Source organism: Schistocerca cancellata, chromosome 4 (genome assembly GCF_023864275.1).
Source record: "Schistocerca cancellata isolate TAMUIC-IGC-003103 chromosome 4, iqSchCanc2.1, whole genome shotgun sequence".
NCBI lineage: Eukaryota > Metazoa > Arthropoda > Insecta > Orthoptera > Acrididae > Schistocerca > Schistocerca cancellata.
In genome coordinates this window covers 833,906,746-833,931,519 of record NC_064629.1, presented here as the reverse complement: position 1 = coordinate 833,931,519, position 24,774 = coordinate 833,906,746, and the positions used below count along the sequence as shown (strand labels likewise).

General features: G+C 42.2%; 1 pseudogene; it reads left to right on the top strand.

Annotated features, from left to right (window-relative positions):
- Positions 1–23,147: 23,147 nt before the first annotated feature.
- On the top strand, positions 23,148–23,265 carry LOC126185626 (5S ribosomal RNA; annotated as a pseudogene).
- The last annotated feature ends 1,509 nt before the right edge of the window (positions 23,266–24,774 follow it).

Sequence of the window (24,774 nt, the reverse complement as noted above, 5' to 3'; positions counted from 1 at the left end):
TGTTCAGTTCGAATACCTACACATCAAATATAAAATTCATTAAATATAGCCGGCCGCGGTGGTCTAGCGGTTCTGGCGCTGCAGTCCGGAACCGCGGGACTGCTACGGTCGCAGGTTCGAATCCTGCCTCGGGCATGGGTGTGTGTGTGATGTCCTTAGGTTAGTTGGGTTTAAGTAGTTCTAAGTTCTAGGGGACTTATGACCTAAGATGTTGAGTCCCATAGTGCTCAGAGCCATTTGAACATTTTTTGAACATTAAATATATGCTAGTTAAGTGGTGCAGGTATTCGAACTGAACGGTATAAATAACGGCAAGAGACCATAGCAAGATTCGAACTGGCGATCCATTTGTCACCCGATGACCATCATCCAGTGATACCAAGTCAGACAGGCGGCCCGTCGTGAAAATCACCTTAATTTTAATGAATTACTGTACCTCGAAAAACTTCGAAGTAGATTTTTCTCGACAATTATTGAGAACTGCATCGGATGCTTCTATTGAAATGTTTGACTTCTGATCTTCGCGTACCATAAATATGAAAATTTACAAAAATCTGATCACCGAGTGATCGCCTTGTGAATACTGCTTCTTAACAAGCTTCAGTCGGACTGCATACCAGTCATATTCTGCAACCGCATATTTTGTTTCCCCGGGGTCTAGTATTAAACAGAATCGTTGCCGTATGAGAATGCCGTGATCCGTCCTTTCGTCTGTATGTTTCATGTCCGAGACGCTATGCCGTTCTTGTCCGTCAGGCGCTGCCACGAACATCCACAGGCGGTCTCCGACGGGTTTGCAGACCAGGCGTCAGCGTTCCCTAGCGGGGGTATGTAACCGAAACCCGTCCAGTGCAAGGCGCGCTGGCTAGCAGTACCAGGGTTTCCTGCCTCCCCCTTACCGCTCTGCCTTCTCGCTCCAGCTGTCTCCCGTAACTTCAATCACATTTTATCAGATCCATAGTTTGGCAAAACATGGCACACAATTTGCAACTTTATTATCGACAGGCATTATTTATCTCGAGAAGTTTCCAAATCTAAGCATCTATAAGGCTTATTGTACTTAAAGCGTTTGGTTCTGTCGAGATATTTATATTATTGCGCGCGTGACACCGAATTTCAGTATCCGTGTGGAAAACGAGCTCAGCTAAATTTTCCCAGTTATGAACAAAATATGGAAAGATCAAAAAGCCTTCTCTTTGCGTCTCTACGTAAACTTTATACACTACTGGCCATTAAAATTGCTACACCAAGAAGAAATGCAGATGATAAACGGGTATTCATTGGACAAATATATTATACTAGAACTGACACGTGATTACATTTTCACGCAATTTCGGTGCATAGATCCTGAGAAATCAGAACAACCACCTCTGGCCGTAATAACGGCCTTGATACGCCTGGGCATTGAGTCAAACAGAGCTTGGATGGCATGTACAGGCACAGCTGCCCATGCAGCTTCAACACGATACCACAGTTCATCAAGAGTAGTGACTGTTGTATTGTGACGAGCCAGTTGCTCGGCCACCATTGACCAGACGTTTTCAATTGGTGAGAGATCTGGATAATGTGCTGGCCACGGCAGCAGTCGAATATTTTCTGTATCCAGAAAGGCTCGTGCAGGACCTGCAACATGCGGTCGTGCATTATCCTGCTGAAATGTAGGGTTTCGCAGGGATCGAATGAAGGGTAGAGCCACGGGTCGTAACACATTTGAAATGTAACGTCCACTGTTCATAATGCCGTCAGTGCGAACAAGAGGTGACCGAGAAGTGTAACCAATGGCACCGGGTGATACGCCAGTATGGTGATGACGAATACACGTCAAACACGGATGCGACCATCATGATGCTGTAAACAGAACCTGGCTTCATCCGAAAAAAATGACGTTTTGCCATTCTTGCACCCAGGTTCGTCCTTGAGTACACCATCGCAGGCGCTCCTGTCTGTGATGCAGCGTCAAGGGTAACCGCAGCCATGGTGTCTGAGCTGATAGTCCATGCTGCTGCAAACGTCGTCGAACTGTTCGTGCAGATGGTTCTTGTCTTGCAAACGTCCCCATCTGTTGACCCAGGGATCGAGACGTGGCTGCACGATTTGTTACAGCCATGCGGATAAGATGCCTGTCATATCGACTGCTAGTGACACGGGGCCGTTGGGATCAAGCACGGCGTTCCGTATTACCCTCCTGAACCCACCGATTTCATATTCTGCTAACAGTCATTGGATCTCGACCAACGCGAGCAGCAATGTCGCGATACGATAAACCGCAATCGCGATAGGCTACAATCCGACTTTTATCAAAGTCGGAAACGTGATGGTACGTATTTCTCCTCCTTACACGAGGCATCACAACAACGTTTCACCAGGCAACGCCGGTCAACTGCTGTTTGTGTATGAGAAATCGGTTGGAAACTTTCCGCATGTCAGCACGTTGTAGGTGTCCTGTGTGAATGCTCTGAAAACCGTATCATTTGCATATCACAGCATCTTCTTCCTGTCGGTTAAATTTCGCGTCCTTAGCACGTCATGTTCGTGGTGTAGCAATTTTAATGGCCAGTAGTGTAGCATTTTTCCAGTTATGAACAAAAAATGGAAACGTCAGAAAGCCTCTTCGTTGCGTCGCTTAAGTTGTGTCAACTTTATAGAATGACTATCCGGTATAATAATGGTGCCTCCAAGAACAGGTAGAAATGTCTATGGATTTTCTGCAACTTCATATCTGTTCTACTTTCTCTTGGGTTAGACATGTGTAACAGATTTACTATGTTTCACTTCGCTTTGAAAACAGAATACTTCACGATAAAGAGCCCGCGTGGAGAAGATAGTACCAACAACTGAGAGTTAACATGTTCTTGTGAACACTTCCAGTTTTCTACATGTCAAATTCTGCTGTGACGCTGTCGGGTACGATTACCTTACGAAGGAGATTTTGTAGGAAAACTGTAAATGTATCCATAATTTGTAATTGTCATTTAATTCCACTGTTATTCTTTGATTGGGCTACTTTCCTCCGTGGCAATATCTTATTTGTTGTCCTAGAATAATCTTCATGCAACTGAAGATCTTAATTCCAACATCTACATCTACGTGATTACTCTGCCATTCATAATAACGTGCCTAGCAGAGGGTTCAATGAACCACCTTCAAACTGTCTCTCTACCGTTACACTCTCTAACGGCACGGAGGAAAAACGAGCACTTAAATTTTTCTGTGCGAGCCCCAGTTTCTCTTATTTTATCGTGATGATCATTTCTCCATATGTAGGTGGGTGCCAACAGAATGTATTCGCAATCGGAGGAGAAAACTGGTGATTGAAATTTCATGAGAAGATCCCGTCGCAACGAAAAATTCCTTTGTTTCAATGATTGCCACTCCAATTCACATATCATGTCTGTGACACTATCTCCCCTATTTCGCGATAATACAAAACGAGCTACCCTTCTTTGTACTTTTTCGATGTCATCCGTCAGTCCCACCTGATGCGGATCCCACACCGCACAGCAATACTCCAGAATAGGGCGGACAAACAAAGTGTAAGCAGTCTCTTTAGTAGACCTGTTGCACCTTCTAAGTGTTCTGCCAATGAATCGCAGTCTTTGATTTACTCTACCCACAATATTATCTATGTGATCGGTCCAATTTAGGTTATTTGTAATTATAATCCCTAAGTATTTAGTTGAATTTACAGCCTTCAGTTTTGTGTGACTTATCGCGTAATCGAAATTTAGCTGATTTCTTTTAGTACTCATGTGAATAACTTCACACTTTTCCTTGTTCAGGATCAATTGCCACTTTTCGCACCATACAGATATCTTGTCTAAATAATTTTGCAAGTCGTTTTGATCATCTGATGACTTTGCAAGACGGTAAATGACAGCAACATCTGCAAACAATCTAAGACGGCTACTCAGATTGTCTCCTATGTCGTTAATATAGATCAGTAACAATTGAGGGCCTATGACACTTCCTTGGGGAACGCCGGATATTACTTCTGTTTTACTCGATGACTTTCCGTCTATTACTACGAACTGTGACCTTTCTGACAGGAAATCACGAAGCCTGTCGCACAACTGAGGCGATACTCCGTCGGCACGCAGTTTGGTTAGAAGACGCTTGTGAGGAACTGTGTCTAAAGCCTTCTGCAAATCTAAAAATATGGAATAATAGCACTTATTACTTCAGGAGTACAAAGAGCTAGTTGTGTCTCACAAGAACGATATTTTCTGAAACCGTGCTGACTATATGTCAATAAATCGTTTTCTTCGAGGTACTTCATAATATTCGAATACAGTATATGTTCCAAAACCCTACAGCAAATCGACGTTAGTGATACAGGCCTGTAATTCAGCGGATTACTCCTACTTCCCTTTTTGGGTATTGGTGTGACTTGAGCAATTTTCCAGTCTTTAGGTATGGATCTTTCTGTGACCGAGTGGTTGTATATAATTGCTAAATATGGAGCTATTTTATCAGCATATTCTGAGAGGAACCTGACTGGCATACAGTCTAGACCGGAGGCCTTGCTTTAAGCTGCTTTGTTACTCCGAGGATATCTACTATGTTTCTCATCTTTACAGTTGTTCTTGATTGGAATTCAGGAATATTTACTTCGTCATTCCAACATATCGAACCTTAAGTATAATGTTTGGGTGGTTAATTTGCCCTACAGTATTTGCAGAAACACCTATCACGAAACATGTATGCAGAATTCTTGTAAACTGAGGTGAAAAGGTCCCAGCGACTTACAACAATGCTGCACCATTCGCCTGCACCAGCCACTTTCATTGGCCATCATTGTCCTGTATCTTGCTGCATTAGCGTTTTGTGTAGGCTCTGATGAAAGACGTAGGGAAAGACTAAATATAACAGACAAATTAACTGCTAGCATTGTGAGCCTCAATGCAAGACTAACCCACAGCAACATCAGAAGTGGCAGATTATTATGAAACGCGTAAAACAGATGCGCTGAAGTTGATGGTAATTTTAAAAATATTTACTAAATATTTCTGCGACTTATTGCTTTTTCAACGTTTATTTTCCGTGTAATAAACGAAGCTAAATACCGCAAGAAAACAATCTCCTTACGGTACTCAAAATTGTCCATACTACCGTCTCCATGATACATCGCCTCGTATGCACCTACGCGTAGCTGGGACAGCTGCGTAATTTTGTTTTATATAGATGGCAGTTTTCTGATGACAGCACCCATTACATATAGGCAAAACGCTATACATGGTATCGTGCCTGAACTCACACCAATGTACCGGGTTATCAAAAGGTCAGTATAAATTTGAAAACTGAATAAATAACGGAATAATGTAGACAAAGAGGTACAAATTGACACACATGCTTGGAATGACATGGGGTTTTATTAGAACAAAAAATACAAACGTTCAAAAAATGTCCGACAGATGGCGCTTCATCTGATCAGAATAGCAATAATTAGCATAATAAAGTAAGACAAAGCAAAGATGATGTTCTTCACGCGAAATGCTCAATATGTCCACCATCATTCCTCAACAATAGCTGTAGTCGAGGAATAATGTTGTGAACAGCACTGTAAAGCATGTCCGGAGTTATGGTGAGGCATTGGCGTCGGATGTTGTCTTTCAGCATCCCTAGAGATGTCGGTCGATCACGAGACACTTGCGACTTCAGGTAACCCCAAAGCCAATAATCGCACGGACTGAGGTCAGGGGACCTGGGAGGCCAAGCATGACGAAAGTGGTGGCTGAGCACACGATCACCACCAAACGACGCGCGCAAGAAATCTTTCACGCGTCTAGCAATATGGGGTGTATTTTTTTTTTGTTCTAATAAAATCCCATGTCGTTCCCAGCATGTGTGTCAATTTTCACCTCTTTATCTATATTATTCCGCGATTTATTAAGTTTTCAAATTTATACTGACTTTTTGATCACCCGGTATATAGAACAGACATTTCTTTGCTTGACATACGGTTTATGAAATAACATGTGTATCTCGTTTACGATGCCCTCTGATTTACGCGTTGTAATATGTTTACCAGAGGTACTCAGAGACCCCACCCCAAACACAATATGCTTTATGAATGGGAAGACTGCTCTGTAATGAACGTTACTTTTTTCGTATTAATTCTTTTCCAAGTACTCTACAACTGAACGATTTTCTTAAGATCCTTTTGATTGTTGCTGTATCAGCGAAACTCTGTAGCTTGCACGAATAGCTTCAGCTGCTGGACGAGAGCTGTTCCGCAACATGCAGAGTCAGTCCAAGAACAGATCCTTGGGGAACTCTTGCTACTCAGGACTATAAATCTGAGTCGACCTGCTCCCCGCCCGCCGTACCCTACAAATCTCAGGCCAGATTACAAGGCAACCGCTGCCGCAACCGCCCCACAGTAACAATGGTTATTTTTTAGGGCACTTTCATGGTGACTGGAGCAGTCTGTAATAGTTAAGATTTGCTCCACAGAGTCATTAAAAAATTTCTACTTCGTACTAACATAAGATTTAAAATATCTTGACGAAGAAATGTACCGACAACGAAATATCATGGCATCTACCAGAATTGCAGTGCTTTCTTCACTCTGTCGGCAAAAAGAACCTAACTTAGGGATACGATATTGTGACCGCACGCGATAAGCGGGAAATCCGGCTTCGAGTCCGGTACAGCACATTTTCATTGTAGTCATCCCATTATAAAGCTGATGGTTGCCCATATTCGCAGTTGCAAATACATTTAACGGACGTTAGGAAAGACGGTACTAGTAAGACATTCGTCGATACTCGTCCAGGCTTTTTGGTATAAAATTTCGTCTGGCACAATGGCTTCAGAGAAAGCACGAAATTTTTAATTAGTTTTATCATTTGGTTTGTTACACACTACGTAAATTAGACGTTAGTCTAAACAGTTTCTATAGAAATTCTTCCAGTCCATATGTGGCATACAGCAAACCAGTGCTTAACAGTATTGGTTGAAAACAGTCTTGGTTGCAATTATAGTTTATTTTTTATTTTTCAACGACAAGTTTTGCCTTATTTAGGCATCTTCAGGTTCTAAGATAACCTGAAGATGCCTAAATAAGGCAAAACGCGTCATTGAAAAAAAAAACTATAATTGCAACCAAGGCTGTTTTCAACCAATACTAAATAGTTTCTTTCTAAAATGTTGAGACATCGGGAAAACGAGATCTCAACTCATCCTCAGAGATTTCACTCTTCAGTCTGGTGAAAGTAGCTTCTAGTATATAAGGGGGCGATCAAAAAGTTTCCGTCTGAAGGCCGTACAGTGCTTAATCGGTATGCCAATTAGGCAAATTCGCCTCTTGTACTGATGCAACCAACCCACTGACGCACCAGGTTGAAGCTGCCCGTTCGGTAAAACACCGTATCCTGCTGCATGGAAAAGCCCGTAACTGCCTGTTGCACATCTTTGTCAGACAGGAATCATCGACTCGCCAAGGCTTTTTTAAATGGGCCGAATGCGTGATAATCGCATTGGGGGGGGGGGGGGGGGGGGAGAGATCAGGACTATTGGGCGGATGATGGAGTATCTCCCGCTTGAATTGGCGTAACTTCTGCGTTACGACATTTGCGATATGCGGACGTGCGGGATCATGAAGCAGCAGCATCCCTTAGAGCACCATTCCACGACGGTTGTCGACAGACATCATGATGACACACACACACACACACACACACACACACACACAGTCTCTCTCTCTCTCTCTCTCTCTCTCTCTCTCTCTCTACTTTCCCCGATGTATGTCAACCGGTGTTTGTCCTTCGGCAACCAAGAAAAGAACAGCACATCGGTCCAGTTCGGGCGCTTTTGGTAATAACGTCGCCATAGTTTACGTTTCTGGATTTACTCTACGCAAGACACCAATGGCACTAATCCCTTACTTACATGTCTGTGCTTACACGGCCGCATCAGAGTGTCTACGCTGCAGCAACTCCCTCAGACGGAAACTTTTCAGTCGCCCCTTACAGTATTTTTGACACTATTTCCAATCAAGCTGGAACGATTTTTTAAATAAATTTCTTCTGAAATTCAAATGCGACCTTAAGAATTTAACTATACAGTTTATGACTTCCAACTGGATTCCGGCATATCATCGTTGCTCATGGGAATAAGAAGGAATTATGAAGTGTTTTCAGTTGCAGAGTAAGCAAAATTAGGCACCAATTCACTCTTAGGATACTGGGAAAGTTCAGTAAGTTCACGAAGACGATAGTGTACATAGCCCCTCGGCCAATATTGGAGTACTACTGAAGCGTTTGGGACACTTAAAAAAATCAGGTTGGACTAAGAGGGCATATTTCGTATAAGAAAAGGATCGTAAGACTTATTTAACTGGCGAAAGAATACAGGAAGTCTGAAAATTCCAACCTGGAAGACGCTAAGAAACAGTCGTAACATCACACCTGCTTGGAAAAATACCAAAGTGGGAATCTAACATCTGCTTCGGATCTCTACACATTGTACCAGAAAGAAAGTGAAAATAACCTAGGTCGCTAACAGCCCACTCAACACTATACCATCAACAATGCATGGAACGGAAAAAAATTTTAATGTGTGAGGCAATTAATAGTATCCTCCATCACGTACTTTATAATAAGATTGTAAGTGTAGAAATATATATTATAGATGTGTGTAGAAATTTGATTTCATAAATTCTAAGTCTGCACTACTGGAAGCATCATAGACAACCTTCAGCACACGAACACAAATGCACTTGTCCTTTGTGTTTGAACTGTACATATGTTCCTTTATAATCCTGACATACCATGAAGTTCGTACTAAACAAATAAAAATTTCTCGTGAACTTTCTGATACTATCAAGCATACGTCAAAGAAAGAAGCAAAATAAAACCTAGTTTCGCTCTCAGTAACTCACGTGCCTGGCGGTACTTACCGTTTAACAGTAGCAGCATCGGGACCAACAGTGTTTCTTATAGCAGGCGTCACTTCCTCAAAATTTACAAAGTACGGAAGTGTCCTATGAGGTTTTGGCAGTAGTATGCCGGAATAAAATCTCTGGGTTTAATTCACGCCGTTTTGAATAAGATTCTCGAACTTTCGGCAGTTAAAACATTTTTTTTTTTTTCAAAATAACTTTCAAATCGAGAAGGCTTTATTCGAAATTAATGTTGCCTGGTCTGGGCTTCAGGGGCGAGGCTAGAAAATATCCAGATTTTAGAGTCTGTTGGTGAATTAACGATTTTCATATTGTTTCTACAGCAGTCTCATTCATGTTTGTTTATCACACGCTGCCTGGACTCCAAACTGAACTGGACAAGTCGAAGTTTTGAAGGTCGGTCTACACTGAAGTCGGACGTAGATGGGATGAAAACAATATCATACCGGCGTTATGTGATTTAGGAACGTCGAGGAAAATGAATGACTTTACTCTGATTTGAATCCAGTTCCTCGAGTTTTAACTACGCCACCTCGCCAAGTGCCCTTCTGAGTTTTACTAGGCGAAGGTAGCGATTTCACATTTCCGTCCCTAGTTTCCTTCAGTGTGCCCTGAGATTATATGAGATGATATTAGAGCCTAGTGTACGTGTCCCACAGCTTATACATCCTGCTCTGACGAATTTTCGATGCTGCGAGTCACTTGCCGAGACGACTGAATTTTTGTCAGAACTATTACGGAGTATCTACATTAAAAGAAGACCATGGTCTTTTCTCATTTTTTGTTCAACATTATGTTAGAATGTAGACTTTAAAAATGAAACGTTCTACAGGAAATCCATTGAGCATAAATAGTGAGGCAGACTTTCTAAAAATACGACAGATACGGTTCACTTAACCAAGCTGCGATGTAGGTACTGTAAAATTTAGAACAATGACTTTATAGTCTTTAAATACGTATGAATTATACGCAACAAATACACCTATTTCCTGGATTTTTATAAATTAAGGTATATGTTACCCACCGTGTCTTCCTATGGAAACGCCGGCCGCGGTGACCGAGTGGTTCTAGGCGCTTCAGTCCGGAACCGCGCGACTGCTACGGTCGCAGGTTCGAATCCTGCCTTGGGCATGGATGTGTGTGATGTTTTTAGGTTAGTTAGGTTTAAGTAGTTCTAAGTTCTAGGGGACTGATGACCTCAGATGTTAAGTCCCATAGTACTCACAGCCATCCGAACCTATGGAAACCAAACAATTCGATGAAGAGGAATACAACTATTTGAAAGACTTCACAATGTAATATGTCTTCAGTCGACAATAAGAGTAATTAGGATTCTACCAAGCTATTTGGCCAACGTATTGTTCCCCAGATTTCAATATATCGTCGTGGCAAAGCTGGTTAAGAGGCATGCCAGTACGCTTAAACACATTCGATGTTTATGTTTGCAAAGAGAAACACCGTATTGCCAGGTAATAAGATCACGGGTACATCTTTCAATGGCGGCATGTAACATCGATAAGTAGGTACATTTTATACTTCCCAGTCTACAGAGAAATCAATATTATTCTGAAAACACACTCAGGCAGCTTACAGGAGAAATTCCTCGCTTCTAGTCAGAATTTCTTTACCTGCATTACAACGATGCATTAGCGATGTCGACTCTGTTGGAAAGTATTGAATATTTCCTCTTTGGCGACAACTGCGTGTGTTGAGATACATATTTTAAGTATGCTCGCTCTACCTCTCAAACGAATACATGTAGTCAACACTTTATTTCCAAAAAGTAAATCCTATTTGTGATATCTTACGCAGTACATTTGCCAGCGTTAACAGTTTGTTGTAGTCAACTGCGTAACCACGTTGCTCGATATGTCTTCGGGATCATTATTTGTTGGGACAATATTTCAGCAGGAGACTATCCTGCCTAACGTCGCCATTAATAAATACTTAGGAACTGCACTAAGACCGACTTTCTAAAAACGGCAAATCAGATAATGGTCTCACTAACAGCTCCTCAAATATTCGATCACTCAGCAATACTTCAATAAAAACAACTCTTAAAACAGTTTACAAGTAAGTCATCGTTGCTCACCTCCACTAGCATAACAACAACAACAACAAAAACAATAACAACCATCACCAAACGTTATGTCTTTCAGGAAGAAACTGCCTAACATATTTAATCTCAGAAATTTCTGTTTTGTACCATCTGCCCCAACTTAAAGGAGCTGCTTATGAAGATGGCATGATATGTTTTAGCCAGACACATGTAAACAACATATGGACACACTTTACAATACACTGTAAAAAGGTAACACAGCAAACACTCACCGTCGATGACTCTAAAGTGTTGATACTAATAAACTCAATATCAACTGCCTTTTACATTACGATTAATGTAATTACTGTTTACGGGTATAACTCAACCGACAGCGTATTCAGAACCGCGGCAAAAACCAAACAGTTTGTTTATATTTGTGTGTACAAGCTCAGACTGTGATGACAGAGTCACTTTACTCCAACGTAGTGTGTAAGATGGAAGAACAACGCTGACTTGTGCTTCGCTCCAACGGTACCACCACAGACAGGCCTTCGGCCCCCTGGAAGGCGAGCGCCTAACAGCAATAAAGACTAAAAAAGCTGAACCACTGTTGTTGCCTAAACATGATACACGGCCGGTAAGGCAGCTATGCACATGTAGCGCTGACCTCCGAGAACCGTTACCTCGCCTCATGAGCTCTTATTGCTGCTCTCCACAACGCTCCCGAACGGCTCATTCAACCAAATTCACATACACAATACTTTTATTTAGTTAACCACTCTGTCATACTAATTATATGCTTCTCTAAACACCAACACGACAGAAAATTCCATGTTCCGTTGCGGCGATCTTCATCTGCGGCTACCGATGCCAGTCTAGGCCCGCAGTATGCCCAAGGACGTATCATAGTACTGTCAGTTTAAACCCAACTGAACGATGGAGGTTTCCTCCCTGAAAACGCCAATAAATAAGCAAATAGGTGGGCAACAGCGACCAGCGGTTCTGACGCAACGCACAACTAACGGTAAGAACGACCAGTTTGTACGAGTAAAATAGTGGTGGCGACTGTACCATCTGTCAAGCGTCATCCGATATGTTTTAACTATGCCCAGGAGTACTGCGTGCACTTTACTGGCGAAGAAAAAAAAAGACACCGCCCCATTATTACATATCATTTTTACCGAAATGCGTCTTGAGCAGAGAGGCGCTGGACAGAAAAATTTAATAAACAAAGCTTAAACTAACATTTTCCATATGTTAACTTGAAATTAGCAAGCCACATTACTGTGTTGTTGGTACTTCACCTTTTGCGAAGAAAAGAAGTAATCCTGAGCGACCGTGTAGTCTACTGCAGCCGTCTGCCCACAAGCGCGGAGAGCACTCCAACGTAACCCACGCTACTGCCTGACACACTAATGCTGGAACGGCCCTACCGCAGCCGATGCCCGACAACAGATGGCAGTCTCTTACGCGTCCCGACCCCGCGCGCTGGCGCAGGATCTCGGTCGACCGTCTAGGTTCTCCCGGCTGGGCAGTACCGCTACTGCTTCATTGCCCGTTAAATAAATCGTATTTATTTAGCGCTTACTTGGAAAACGAGTTTTAAACAGCTCATCTTAATACAATGGCGTTCTCGACTAAAAAAAGCTGTCTAAAATTAATTTGTGTCTTGGTGAGCGGTTCACTAGTGAATAATAACTCGTAAACATAGTTCATTCATTACTCAATACCGATCACCGCACACTACGCACACTATACACTCATTATTTCATAACGTAACACTTCATACACTATCAGCTGACATCAAGACCATGGCTAAGAGTTTGGTATCCATTGCGTGTACAGATACTTCCCATTAGCTTGCCTGAAAAACTGAGTCAGCTTCCGTTCATAATGGGTAAGATGTTAAATTCACAAAGAGGACAAGTATTAATACTGGCCGTTACAGAGCTTTGTAGCAACATTTTTCAGGAAAAAAAAACATTGTAATGCGAAAACGTGGTGAAATTGCCAAGATGTTTTACTGCTATTACTGTTTACCTGTGTTTATTTATTTATTTTATCAGACCCCTTACGCAGTACCGAGCAAGATGACGCAATGTTTAGCACAATTGACTTGCATTCGGAAGCACGGCAGTTCAAATTTGCATCCGGCCATCCCGATTTAGGTATTCCGTGATTTCCCTAAATCGTTTCAGGCAAATGCGGGATGGTGCCTTTGAAAGGGCACGGCCGATTTCCTTGCCCATCCTTCCCTCATCCGATGGGACCAATGACCTCGCTGCTTGGTTTCCTCCCCCAAATAAACCAACCAACTTTATTCAGTGTTATCTAAGTAATCGTTCACTGTACTGAATGTATTGCTTAACAGATTCTTTTCAACAGTCTTTGTGAATAAGATAGTTACAATCTTCTTGAATTTAATGTTTATTAATTCTTCATGTATGTAAGTTCTCCTGCTTACCACGAGGAATCGCCGTAACTAATTAGACTATCCCAGCATGCTTTCAAGATCGATGCAAACATTGTGTGTCACTTGTTTTCTTTCTATTTTTCCGAACAAGTCATCAGAGATTTCTCTTCGGGAATAGCACATACAGAGGAACGAATATGACTGTGTATCATGACTTACCCTGTAATGGGGATACACATCGCCTGGATTAACTGCATCGAAACGATATGAACGGAATCAAGGGGCACGAAATCACGTGAATGTAACGAGATGAAGTGATATTAGTGAAACTCGTTCACAAATTCTGAACCTAGAGTGTAGTGAATATGTCTTGACAGTTGACAATTCGTACCATGGTCGGAGTCTATCCCAGTTGTTGTTGTTGCTGTAGATGGAGGGCGCTCAATATCGCTGTCATCAGCGCCCGTACGCTGACTGCGTGAGGCGACTGGGGTATAACCCACAAAATGAGGATAGCCTAAACTACAACATAAGACCACATACGCTCCCTTGCACTCTTTTTTACATGAACACACACTACTCCTCTGAACGGTACAATGGGCAAGAGAGTCAAGGCAGATCATTACAAACAATATCTGGACAGCCACTAAGAGGCAAGTCCAGAAAGGAAGTCTGGAGGATCATAAAAATAGTAACTGGATGAGCCAGTCGTTCTCTAACTGGCTTCGACCTAATGGCTTAGGTAGAAGGGAAGCCAAAATACAAAACTGTAAAACACGTGCCACATTCAGCTAATTATTCAGAGCAGGTCTGTCGGCAAACCAACTTCACCCCACTCATCATTATATAAAATGCAGCCGGCTAAAATGTGGCGATGAGTAATCAGCACACTACATGCATCACAAACAGGCGGTTCTTCACGGCTGAGAAGGAAGCCCTGGGTCAGGGGTTTGTGTCCTATTCGAAGTCGTGTTAAACAGACTTCGTCAATTCTAACTGGCCGGAAGGAGGTGTGCCATGGCCTCACAGCCCCTCTTATTCACCACACTCGACCCAGGCTCTCCTCGGTATCACGACTTAAGCAGTTGTGACATCAGATCACATCTTTAGGTCCAACCCAAACATTCATTGCCTCTTTTACGAATAAGCAACCACAGGTTCTCCCTTTGTGATTAGCAGCACCATTGATCAGGCTCATGGATATGAATAAGGTAGTGACATTTAATGTTCTGGTCGGTTCCGCAGGTATGTTTGGATTGCCTTGTTAGTTATGGCAACAGTTCACCTTAGTAGAATTTTTCATTTCTCACTACATATTTCTTGCATTACAGGTTCAAAATACATTGCAGCTTAACTATCATCTCCATCGATATCATTCGTTTACTTTCAGAGAATTTAATTCAACTAATTAATACTACATCTCTTCACCGGTATATAGTAAGTTACAGTAAAGTATGTTCACTTAATATGTGTATTACGACTCGCTATTTTGATGAAGTGATACGCGATATTGAAACTCCAAAACAGTCCCATGTTAGAATTTCCCGGAGTAATTTTGTATGCTATAGTACAATTGAATTAATGCTAATTAGGCCTATCACTGTCGTAGTTATTTTGTACATAACAAGCGTCTTTATTGTTTGTTTTTTTACGGTTGAGGGATTATTCGCCGGCCGGAGTGGCCGAGCGGTTCTAGGCGCTACAGTCTGGAACTGCGCGACCGCTATGGTCGCAGGTTCGAATCCTGCCTCGGGCATGGATGTGTGTGATGTCCTTAGGTTAGTTAGGTTTAAGTAGTTCTAAGTTCTAGGGGACTGGTGACCTCGGAAGTCAAGTCCCGTAGTGCTCAGAGCCATTTGAACCATTTTTTTAAAGGATTATTCGTTTGATAAATAACTTGGATTTTAAATAAAACAGCTATTTTTTTAGCCCCCGCCTATATGAAACTGGTACTTAAAGTTATTTTTCTTTTTACACTTCCTGTTTATCTTCACTGCTTTTGTTGGTTGGTTGATTCGGGAGAGGGGACCAAACAGCGAGGTCATCGGTCCCATTAGATTAGGAAAGGAAGTCGGTCGTGCCCTTTCAAAGGAACCATCTCGGCAGTTGTCTGAAGCGATTTAGGGAAATCACGGAAAACCTAAATCATGATGGCCGGAAGCAGGTTTGAACCGTCGTCCTCCCGAATGCGAGTCCAGTGTGCTAACCACTGCGCCACCTCGCTCGGTCTGCTTTTGTTTAAAGAAAAATAAGGATGCAAATGAAGCAATTTCACTTTGAAAATGAAAGGAGTAATAGCATATTGCTGAGTCCCAAGTATTTCTTTCAGAAAGTCATACCACAAAATTAGCTTCTACTTCTCCAAGGGACAGTCAAATGAAAAGGAGACAGATAGAAAAAAGTGAGCAAACTGTTTATTATTTTAAAAGTATTAAAAAATAGGCGACCACGAATGTTTTTCTTCGAAGTTCCAAAAATATGTGTACCCGCCCACATGTAACCAACGTTGTTTGGATGGCGCTTCAGAAGTTTCTCTGGGAAGCCATTCCATTTCCTCCACACGATCTTGATCTCATCCTATGCGATTTCCATATTTTTGGATCCCTAAAGAAAGACATTCGTGGACATCGATTTGCTTCGTACGAAGAGGTGCACGCCTGGGTACAATCATGTTACCTTAGGCAACAGCAAACATTTTTCCATGAAGGCACTGACCGTCTTATTTTACAGTGGGGTAAATTTATTAACATTTATGGCGATTACTTTTAGAATAATAAACACTTACTTACTTTTTCCCCTCAGTTTAGTTTTCGTTTGAGTGCCTCTAATACACCTATACAGGGTGAGTCACCTAACGTTACCGCTGGATATAATTCGTAAACCACATCAAATACTGACGAACCGATTCCACAGACCGAACGTGAGGAGAGGGGCTAGTGTAAATGTTTAATACAAACCATAAAAAAATTCACGGAAGTATGTTTTTTAACACAAACCTACGTTTTTAAAATGGAACCACGTTAGTTTTGTTAGCACATCTGAACATATAAACAAATACGTAATCAGTGCCGTTTGTTGCATTGTAAAATGTTAATTACATTCGGAGATATTGTAACCTAAAGTTCGCGCTTGAAACCTCCAACGTTCAGTTGCGTGTTGTAACAAACACGGGCCACGGTCGGCAAGCAGCATCTGCAGGAACATGCATTACTGGTCCGTGGAAAATCCTCGCTGGCTCAGACAGGTAGAGCGACAGCGACCGTGGACTGTAAATGTATGGTGCAGAATCAATGGCTACCACCTCATTGGTCCTCACTTCATTGCAGGGGCCCAAACAGCTGCAACATACATCGCGTTTCTACAGAATGATCTGCCAACGTTGCTCGAAAATGTCCCACTGGAAACGCGTCGACGTATGTGGTATCAGCATGATGGTGCACCTGCACATTCCGCAATTAACACTAGGCTGACCCTTGACAGGATGTTCGACGGGCGTTTCATAGGACGTGGAGGACGCATAAATTGGCCAGTCCGCTCTCCTGATCTAACACCTCTGGACTTCTTTCTGTGGGGTACGTTAAAGGAGAATGTGTACCGTGATGTGCCTACAACCCCAGAGGATATGAAACAACGTATTGTGGCAGCCTGCGGCGACATTACACCAGATGTACTGCGGCGTGTACGACATTCATTACGCCAGAGACTGCAATTGTGTGCAGCAAATGATGGCCACCACATTGAACATCTATTGGCCTGACATGTCGGGACACACTCTATTCCACTCCGTACTTGAAAACGGAAACCACGTGTGTACGTGTACCTCACCTCTCATGGTAATGTACATGTGCGTCAGTGAAAAGACCAATAAAAAGGTGTTAGCATGTGGACGTAATGTGTGTTCCAGTCTCTTCTGTACCTAAGGTCCACAACCGTTCCCTTTGGATCCCTACGTAATTCGGTGCTCTCCGATACACACGATCGAACAGCGGAGGAGTGGTACTCAAGCGTCAACTTTAGGTTACAATATCTCCGGATGTAATTAACATTTTACAGTGCAACAAACGGCACTGATTACGTATTTGTTTATATGTTCAGATGTGCTAACAAAACTAACGGGGTTCCATTTAAAAAAACGTAGGTTTGTGTTAAAAAACATACTTCCGTGCATTTTTTTATGGTTTGTATTAACCAATTACACTAGCCCCTCTCCTCACGTTCGGTCTGTGAAATCGATTCGTCAGTATTTGATGTGGTTTACGAAATATATCCAGCGGTAATGTTATGTGACTCACCCTGTATATACAGACATATGCCGCAAGCCACCGTATGGTGCATGGCGGCGGTTACCTTGTACCACTACTAGTCACTTACTTTCTCGTTCCAGTTAGAAATAGAGCAAGGGAAAAACGACTGTCTATATGCCTACGTACGAGCAGTAATTTCTGTCTTTGTAGTCCTAACGCGAAATGTACGTTGGCGGCAGTAGAATCGTTCTGCACTCAACTTCCAAATGCCGGTTCTCCAAATTCTCTCAACAGCGGTTGGCGAAAAGAGCATCGTCTTCCCTCCAAGGATTACCGTTTCATTTCACGAAGCATCTCTGGAACACTCGCATGGTTAACGAAGGTACCGGTTACAGAAATAGCAGCCCACCTCTGAATTGCTTCGTTGTCTTCCTTTAATCCGACCTATTGTGGATCCCAGGCACTCGAGCCGTACTCAAGAATGGGTGGCACTAGTGTTGCATCCTAAAATTCTCCGAATAAAACCGAAGCCAACCATCCGGTCTCCCTACTATCGTCCGTACGATCTCGTTCCATTTCATATCGCTTTGCAACGTTACGCCGAGATATTTAATCGACGTGTCTGTGTTCAAAATGGTTCAAATGGCTCTAAGCACTATGGGACATAACATCAGAGGTCATCAGTCCCCTAGACTTAGAACTGCTTAAACCTAACTAACCTAAGGACATCACACACATCTATGCCCGAGGCAGGATTTGAACCTGCGACCGTAGTAGCCGCGTGGTTCCGGAATGAAGCGCTTTGAACCGCTCGGTCACATCAGCCGGGCGTGTCTGTGTCAAGCAGCACACTACTAATGCTGTATTCGGACATAACGGAATTATTTTTCCTACTCATCTCCATTAACTTACATTTTTCTACATTTAGAGCAAGCTTCAATTCATCACACCAACTGTAAGTGGCATCTTGTATCCCCCTAATCACTCGACGACGACACATTCCCGAACGACACAGCGTCATCAGCAATCAGACGTTTGCCCACCTGTCCGTCATAGCATATACCTATACAGAGAATATGAGTGGCCCTGTCACGCTTCCCCGGGGCGCTCCTGACGATATTCTTATATCTGATCAACACTTGCAGTCGAGAACAGCGTTCTGGGTTCTATTCCTTAAGAAGTTTTGAGTCAGCTCACATATCTGGGAACGTATTATGTATGCTCGGAGCTTCGTTAAAAGTCTGTAGGGGGACAACATGTTAAACGTTCGGAAATGTAAGAATATGGAATCTGCCTACTGCGCTTCATCCATGGCTCGAAGCACATTGTGCTAGAGAAGGGCAAGCTCAGCCTCGCACGAGCGTTGCTTCTAAAATCCGTGCTGATTTGTTGACAGAAGCACCTCGGTCTCAAGGAAATTTGTCATATTCGAAATGAGAATATATTCAAGAATTCTGCAGCAAACCGAGGTTAAGGATACTGGTCTATAATTTTGCGGGTCCGTTGTTTTTTCCTTCTTATACATGGGAGAATAATGGAATGTAGTCGAATTAAGTCGGGTGATGCTGAGGATATTAGATTAGGAAATGAGAAACTTAAAGTAGTAAAGGAGTTTTGCTATTTGGGGAGCAAAATAACTGATGATGGTCGAAGTAGAGAGGATATAAAATGTAGACTGGCAATGGGAAGGAAAGCGTTTCTGAAGAAGAGAAATTTGTTGACATCGAGTATAGATTTAAGCGTCAGGAAGTCGTTTCTGAAAGTATTTGTATGGAGTGTAGCCATGTATGGAAGTGAAACATGGACGATAAATAGTTTAGACAAGAAGAGAATAGAAGCTTTCGAAATGTGGTGCTACAGAAGAATGCTGAAGATCAGATGGGTAGATCACATAACTAATGAAGAGGTATTGAATAGAATTGGAGAGAAGAGAAGTTTGTGGCACAACTTGACTAGAAGAAGGGATCGGTTGGTAGGACATATTCTAAGGCGTCAAGGGATCACCAATTTAGTATTGGAGGGCAGCGTGGAGGGTAAAAATCGTAGAGGGAGACCAAGAGATGCATACACCAAGCAGATTCAGAAGGATGTAGGTTGCAGTAGGTACTGGGAGATGAAGAAGCTTGCACAGGATAGAGTAGCATGGAGAGCTGCATCAAACCAGTCTCAGGACTGAAGACCACAACAACAACAACATGGTAGTCACCTGCGCTTTTTCTCAGTCCCTTGGAGCTTTTAATTGGGCAGGGGATTTGCGATAAATGCAAGCTAAGTAAGGGGTCAATGCCGTAGACTACTCTCTGTAACACAGAACTGGGATTCCATCAGGATCTGACAGTTTATTTCGTTAAGCTCTCTGAGTTGCATCTGTATGCCAGGGATGCCTATTACTATGTTCTCCATACGGAAGTCCGTGCGACAAACGACGGTACGTTTGTACTATTCTCCTGCTTGAATGACCTCTTAAAAAAACACGACATCTAAAAATTCAGCTTTGTTTTTGCTGTCTTGTGTTCCCACATCAGACTGGTAACGAGTGACTGGATAGAAGCCTTCGACCCACTTAGCGATTTTATGTAGGACCAGGATTTCTTTGGATTCTCGGCAGGATCTTTTGCGAAGGTAAGACAGTGGTAGTTGTGTGTTTCGTGCGTCTGTCTTTTTATAGAGGCACGAATTTCTACTTTGCCATTTATAATGGATTTCCACAGTATGAAAAGAAAATACTCTGAAAAGTAAAATTTCCGTTAGACGACTGGAAGAAATCTCGTTACCCAACACTCCGATGACAACCAAAGATCTACATCTACATTTACACATTACACCTAATCTTAGAGTGCATGGTAGATGGTATTTGTTATAGCACCATACCTTAAGTTTACGCCCAGTTCCGTTAACACAAGGAGTGTGGGCGTAATGTTTTTGCGAGCTATTGTTAGTCTGGTTTTATTTTTACGGCCCCTGCGAGAGTGGTATGTTGTATTTGAAGAACATTCATGTACTTCCCGTCGAAATTCAGTTCTTGAAACTTTAAAAGTTATTTCATGCACAACGTTATACGTCTCTTTCCGAGTGTCTCTCAGTCAATAACCATTCACGCTGGACTTTGCATGTGCTCAGCGGTCCCTGTTAGTCGATACAGTTCCCACACACTTGCGAAGTTTTTCAGTATAGACTGTGGAAGTGTTTCGTAAACGATCTCTCTGTCAAACTGACTCCTAATTGCTGATATAACAGTGCAGATTCGTGCCCTGTTAGGTGCATTGCCTACAACTCTTTTTATAATATCACTTCTTATCATAACCATGGAGTTTTTACTCCGATGAATTCGTTTTTAATCACTAAATCTCATTATGAACCATTAATCGTGTAATTAAATGGCTTTATTCTATGTTTTTTTCTGAAGTGTACAGCGTTACGTGTTTTTACAAGGGTACCCAGAGGCCAATGATCCCAATCATACTACTTCAGACGCTGTATACAAAGAAACTTTAGAAATATAAAATAAATTTCACATGTGTGAAGTCTCGGGCACAGCTATGAATAAATTCCCGGGCAATGCCATGTTTCTGAACTGGTAATGAATAATAAAATAGGAATGGGGATAAGCTACTACGGAAAGCATAGCGAGTACATTCTTGTAGCCGAGCTAGACACGAACCCAACACCCACCCCAGTGGTGAAAGTCTATACTCGTATGCCAACTAGCTCCGCAAGTGATGAAGAGATGAGATAAAATAAATTATTCAGATAATTAAGGTGTGGTGAACTGGAATTCGATAGCAGGAAAAGGAAGAGAAGGAAAAATAGTAGATGAATATGGAATAAGGGGAAAGGAATGAAAGAGGAAGTCGCCTGGCAAAATTTTGTACAGAGCATAATTTAATCATCGCTAACACTTAATTTAAGTATCATGAAAGAAGACTGTGTACACAGAAGAGAGCTGGAGACACCAGAAGGTTTCAGATTGATTATACAATGGCAGGGTAGAGACTTCGGAACAAGATTTTAAACTGTAAGACATTTCAAGGGGCAGATGGGTACTCTGAGCACAATTTACTTGTTATGAACTGTAGATTAAAACTGAAGAAACTGCGAAAAGGTAGGAAATTTAGGAGATGGGACCTGGGTAAGCTGAAAGAACTAGAGGTTGTTGAGAGTTTCAGAGGGAACATTAGGCAACGTTTGACAACAACAGGGGAAAGGCATACAGTAGAAAACAAATAGGGAACTTTGAGAGATAAAATAGTGAAGGCAGGAGAGAAATAAATAGATGGAAAAGCAAGGCCTAGTAGAAATCCTGAAATATCAAGGGAGATGCTGAATTTAATTGGTGAAAGGAAAAAATTTAAAATGCAGAAAATGAAGCGGACAAAAGGAAATACAAACGTCTAAAAAATGAGATTGGCAGAACGTGCAAAATGACTAAGCAGGAATGGGTAAAGGACAAATGTAAGGATAGAGAAGCACATATCTCTAGAAGAAAGATAGATACCGCCTATAGAAAAATTAAAGATGCCTTTGGAGAAAAGAGATGCAGCTGTATGAATATCAGGAATTCAGAGGGAAAACCTGTACTAAGCAAAAAAGGGAAACCTGAAAGGTGGAGGGAGTATAGAGGATGGTCAGAAACAGTCTGTAAAGCTTGTCATGGTGTTGCAGGGCAGTTTGTGCAGTGAAGTAACTGTTAAGAAAAAACATCGATACGTTGCGTCGCTTCCGAGTTAATTAGCACACAAGTAAGCCAGTCAGGCCGTCGCGCGCGCAAATTCAAGCGGCCTGCCAGATAGGGTTAGTGTCAGTTGTTCTCATAGCGCACGTGGTAGCGCAAGAGACTGCTCGGCCGTTGCCTCAGGTTAGATCCTTACTACCGTCCCATGTACAATTTTTGTATCGCTCACTTGTTCGGTTTTAGGAAGCCAAACGAAGAACACGTTTGGTGACACCGTCTCTGACGGACCGTGCACTCGCAAAGGCCTGATTAGCTAACTTCAATGCTGATTAACTCGGAAACGGCGCAACCTATCGACGTTTTTTCTTAACAATTATTCCTCAGCACAAACAACCCTGCAACACACTTACAAGCTTTACAGACTGTTTCTGATCATCTTGTATACATTAGAGAGGCTATACAAGGAAAATGAACTTGAAGGCTAAGTCATAGAAAGGGGAGAGGACGTAGATGAGATGGGAGAAATGATACTGTGAGAAAAAATTGATAGAGCACGCAAAGACCTAATCGAAACAATACTCCTGGAGAATACGACATTCATTCAGAGCTGCTGATATCCTTGGGAGAGCAGGACATGACAAAACTATTCTACTTGGTGTGCCCGATGTGTGAGAGAGGCGAGGTATCTTCAGATTTCCACAAGAATGTGGTAATTCCAATTACAAAGAAAGCAGTTGCTGATAGGTGCGAGTATTACCGAAGTACTAGTTTAATAAGTCATGATTGCAAAATACTAATACGAATTTTTCACAGAAGAATCGAAAAACTGGAAGATAAAAGTGAGAATGTGCGAGGAAAGGTAAACCTACGTTTGTGCCAACGGCTTTGCTGCAGTGGTAACACCGGTTCCCGTCAGATCACCGAAGTTAAGCACTGTCGGGCTGGGCTCGCACTTGGATGGGTGACCATCCGGTCTGCCGAGCGCTGTTGGCAAGCGGGGTGCACTCACACCTTGTGCGGTAAACTGGGGAGCTACCTGATTGAGAAGTAGCGGCTCCGGTCTCGAACACTGACATACGGCTGGGAGAGCAGTGTGCTGATCACATGCCCCTCCATATCCGCATCCAGTGACGCCTGTGGGCTGAGGATGACACGGCGGCCGGTCGGTGCCGTTGGGTCTTCATGGCCTGTTCGGGAGGAGTTTCGTTTAGTTTTTGTTTAAACCTACGTTTGTAGAATGTGTAGACACTAAGAAAGATTTTTACAGTGTTGTCTGGAATACAATCCTTAAGACTCTGAAGGCATCAGGGGTAAAATGAAGGGAGCGAAAGACTATTTACGATTTGCACGGAACTCAGACGACTGTTATAACAGCCGAAGAATATGAAAGAGAAGCAGTGGTTGAGAAGGAAGTGAGACAGGGCTCTAGCCTATCGCCGATGTCATTCAACTTGTAAATTGAGCAAGCAATAAATGAAACAAAAGAAAAATTTGGAGAAGGAATTAAAAGTTCGGGGAGAAGAAACCAAAATTTGGAGATTAGATTAGATTAGATTAGTTTTTCGTTCCATAGATCAGTGCTCAGGAGACCCTCGTGGATGTGGAACATGTCAATTTTTTTTAGCTGAAATAACAATACTAATAGTATAAGTATATACAATACATCATTTGTTTCTATTAAAAAATTGGTCACTGGAGTAGAAGGAGTTGGCCACTAGTAAGTCTTTCAGGCTCCTTTTAAACTGATCTTTATTTGTAACTAAATTTTTTGTGTTTGCTGGCAAATTTTTGAAGATGAGTTTGATGGAAAAAGAGATATATTATTTAGGACAAATTTCATTAAGGCGTAAATATACTGAGAGGCAGTAGTTAGTATACCCAGTTCTTTGAAGAGGTTTCTACAGGACGTCCGTGAATTTACTCCACAAATAATACGTATTACACGCTTTTGGACTCTGAAAACTTTTGTTTGACTTGAAGAGTTACCCCAAAATATTATACCATATGACATTATGAAATGAAAGTAGGCAAAGTATGCAAGCTTTTTCATTTTTATGTCGCCTATGTCTGCTAACACTCGAATTGCAAATACAGATTTGTTAAGGCGTTTCTGCAGTTCTGTGGTGTGCTCCTCCCAACTGAATTTATTATCGAGTTGTAATCCCAGGAATCAGGTTTGCCGATGATGCTGCAATTCTTTCACTGCCAACAAAGGACCTGGAAGAGCAGTTAAATGGAATGGACAGTGTCTTGCAAGGATATAAGATGAACATTAACAAAACCATGACAAGGGTATTAGAATATAGATGTATTAAATCACACGGTGCCGAGGGAATTAGATTAAGAAACGAGATACCGAAAGTAGAAGATGAGTTTTCCTATTTGGGCAGTAAAATAGGTAGCCCAATTAGAAAGGCTGGGAAACGTAGACTAGTAATGGCAAGAAAAGTGTTTCCGGAGAAAAGAAATTTGTTAACATAGGTTACAGATTTAAGTGTTAGG